The 3,786-nt window shown below is 44.2% G+C and overlaps 1 protein-coding gene across 4 annotated transcripts in view; it reads right to left on the minus strand.

The window, feature by feature from the left end:
- Positions 1-3,786, minus strand: part of ZC3H7B (zinc finger CCCH-type containing 7B) — a 91,580-nt gene that overhangs the window by 87,641 nt on the left and 153 nt on the right. Inside the window, exon 2 of one of the 4 annotated variants that reach the window (XM_065579060.1) lies at positions 3,414-3,521. The exons of 1 other annotated variant lie outside the window; for it this stretch is intronic. The gene's annotated coding sequence lies outside the window, so the exon portion shown is untranslated. Of the gene's footprint in view, positions 1-2,381; positions 2,513-3,413; positions 3,745-3,786 lie in introns of those variants that run through there. 2 more of the 4 variants (XM_065579030.1, XM_065579014.1) reach the window with 2 other exon arrangements.

Below are 3,786 nucleotides of genomic sequence, written 5' to 3' on the forward strand. Positions count from 1 at the left end.
TTGGACAGTGGGCCCGTCTCCAAACTAGTGCCTACTAATGAGCTCTATCTGTGGAAGAAAAGAGCACCCCCTGTTGGGAGTACAGCTTCTGATGACCACAAGTATGTGAACAAAATGGCATGTGCTTTGTCAGTGGTGTGGACCTCTGGCAAGCTATACATCTTACAAATAAACTCTGCACTTTTAGTCTTTTCTGAGTCCAGGCCACCCTGTCCAAGGTGTGTTAAAAGCTGATGGTGTCACTGAATAACTTTTCATGTGGTCTTTTTTGCTGGGTCCTGCAATAAAAGACGTAGCATCACAACCAGTCAGGGCATGAAATGGGAGCAGAGTTTCCGAACAGTAGTCCATATTGTAGTTTCTCACAAATGGCATGAATAGGAAAGTACTCTGGCTCCTTTGATGTACCAGCTTTCATCCAAAGCTGTTTATATGCCATTTAGCTATAGGGAGCCAGCAAAAGAATAAGCACAGCGGTGTTCCTGGCTGTGGCTTCAACAACCACACTGATGGCACTCACTGTGGACACAATGTAAAATAATTCTTATGTCTGCTTCTTCCCGATGAGCACACAGCTGATGGGTTGCTGTCAAGCACCAGACTTCAGCTTCATCCTGAAAGCCACTACCCAGAACAATGATTTTACCTTGTGGTGCTTGTGTCATTAGTTGCTTAGATAAAATATTCTACGGTCCTCCTTAAAGCTTCTCAACAGGGGTAATGGTGGGTGAGCAATGGACATCTGCTGTCAGACTAGCACCCAGTATTGCTTTTGTGCCTGTTCTTAGACTGCCATTTCTTTGTGCTAATGCCAAAGGGACAGGCATTAACTCATGTTTCAAAATCTGTTGCAAATTCACAGCCCAGATAGCTTCATAGGCCGTGATTAGTTGCTGAAGAATATTTCTGCCTGCCTTCATGGTTGAGGTCTTTCCTTTGACCTCTTTCCCACCTCATATATCATGGAAAAAGTTGGAGCATTATTGTTTGGCAGTGGATCATGAACATATACACATCCAGGCTCCCCCTCTTGTGTCAAACTGTTTCTCCATAAAATTGTCCAATTGCACTTTTCCTAGGATATTTACATTCAACGGTGTGTCTTGTATGGCTTCAGCAGCCAGCTCTTTTGTTGCAATGTTTGGCAATGAAGTGGGTGGTACATCCCCAGAGAAAACCTTGAACCTTTGAAGGTATGTAAGAGTGCATCCTCCTCTTCATTGTCACATTGCTTCCCGGCCTTTCTTGACTCATTGCAAATAAGTTGGTTATCCAAGCCAACATGAAACACAGTTCTGGTGTCTGCTGCAATATGGGCTCTCCAGTTGTAAGACAAAGCTGATCTGCTGAGAGAGACTTGGTGATGCCTACACTTCCACTTCCTTTCTTTCCTATGCCATTAAGCCACTCTTGGGCTCTGATCAGGGTCCACTTGTTTTAACTTCTCATATGATCTCTTGAAAACAAAGTTTTCTTGCAGGAACTTCTTGAACATGCAGCATCTTCAGTCCATATGTTTCACAGAACTGGACTATCTTCTTTTGCAGACAGTGGTGTCTTTACTGGGATCACTAGAGCTTGCCACACATGATACATCAGTTGCAGATGGTCTTGCTTTCTATATCCTATGGATTTTGCCTTTGTCAGTTTATTGGGCACAGCAATTTCTGTGCCACATGTACTCCTGGGGGAATTCTGGGCCAAATATTTAAAATTCTGCGCCAAAAAATTAAAAATTCGGCATACAATATTTTAAAATTCGGCCTATATTATTTGTGAAAATAACACAATATAATCACGTCAGTTTCAATTATTTTGGTAATTTATTTCAAAATACCTGTCAGCAAATATGTCTCTAATAATACAGACAACAAAATTCAGGATTTTTTTTTTTTTGGACAAATAGATTCCTTACTAGGCAAATTAATACAGAACTTTAAGTAATTTATTTAAACGACAATAAAGAAACATATTTCCTGCATCACTCAGAAGCAATGCAAAGGCTTTGAGGAGTGAGAGGTAACAGAGGAGCTGAGGGAGAGGGATGGAGCCTGGGAGTGAACCTGGAGGTTGCTAGGTGTGGATGGGAGAAGTATGGAACTGTTTTTTTGGGGAGAGGGGAAGCTAGGGAGCCTCCCCTATGCAGACCCTGACTGACCCCTAGCCTCTCCCAGTCAGGCACATCTGCCCCCATTCCTGTGTGTCCCTGCAGCCCCCTTCCCCACCCTATCCCCATGTGGGCCTACAGCCCCCCTCCCATTCAGCCCCTGGCTTAGTGCTGTTACCCCACTAGCTCATGTGCCCTCGCCCCAGTCTGTGACCTCCCCAGCAGTCCCATGTGCCCCGTTCTGTCTCTCCTCCCACATCCTGTGCTTCCTAACCTGGCTCCATGGTCAGGGTGCTGTGATGAATGCAGCCGGCTGCTGTCTGTTACTGCTGGTCAGCTGCTGCTGTCTGTTCTGGTACCACAGTGGCCTCTGGTGGGCAAAAGGCAGAACGACAGCACTTCTCAGACAATGTTTTTTTTTTTCTGTGCAAAAAAAAAAAAAAAAAAAATTCTGTGCCAGACAAGAATTTTGTGCATGTGCAGTGGCGCAAAATTTCCCCAGGAGTACATGACTCAGTTCTGCAAGGTGGACTCAATTCTGTCACTGGCCTCTTTGTATTTGACATCTTGTAGTTTCTTTCTAATGGCTGTTGCCTCCCTTTATTCTACACAATCCTTGTTCACCTGTTTTATGCACATCTTCTTTACTTAATACTTCACAAATAATGTAGAAACTGTAGGAAAACCAGTATTGATCTCTTGAGCCTTACTACTGGTTCCATGGTTTACCTACAACCGTAATCAATATGAGTGTTATAAAACATCACCTCATCTAACCACTGTTTCTCTCTCTGTAAAAAATGCCATCACTATCATTTCTATGTTAATTCTACTCTAACTACAAAGCATTATATACTATAAAACAAATACAAAGTGTGCAAGAAAATGGCTTCACATATTACAGGAAAAATAAGTTATGATTAACTTACTTACAATATTATGACATATGAATAACCAAATGCTATAAAAAGTTGAACATTAGGGTGCAGTAAGTGTTTAAACCATTTCTGTTCTTAATAGACTGACAAGGAACGTCATGTTGTTGTAGTCAGTCCCAGGATACTAGAGATCAGGTGAGTGAGGCACTATGTATTATTGGACCTACTTCATTCAGTTGGTGAGAGAGACAAGCTTTTGAGCTACACAGAGCTCTTCTTCAGGTCACCCTGTTAGCTTGAACGCTTGTCTCTCTCACCAACAGACATTGGTCCAATAAAAGATATTTCCTCACCCACTCATCTCTCTAATGAATTACATCAAAGCGTTTGATTGCACTGACAAGTTCATGCATGCGCTGTTTACATACCAAACGTTTCTGCTGAACTTTGGCAGCCGTATGTGTTTGCGACCTGCAGGGTCTGAATGTCAAAGCTGGGGCTTGGCAACCACCAGGTCTGAAACCAGCAGATTCACACTGTGTTAGAAAAAGTTGTTACCAACTTTGAACAAAAACGGCCTCCTGGCGCCAAGCCCCCACAGAGGCTGGTTCAGCCATTTCAGTCCACTCGCTAGTCTAGAGGCTGCAGTGCAGAACCTGGCAGCGCCCGCGTGCCCCCAGCTTGCCAGGCCTCTGACCTCCAGCTCTGCACCCATCCTCGCCTACCTCCCACACCCCTTTTAGCGGCTGGCGCTGCGCGAGGCATCCTGGGAAGCACAGTCCACGCGCACGGCTCACCCAC

The sequence above is a fragment of the Chrysemys picta genome, chromosome 1 (assembly GCF_011386835.1).
Source record: "Chrysemys picta bellii isolate R12L10 chromosome 1, ASM1138683v2, whole genome shotgun sequence".
NCBI classification, from domain to species: Eukaryota; Metazoa; Chordata; order Testudines; family Emydidae; genus Chrysemys; species Chrysemys picta.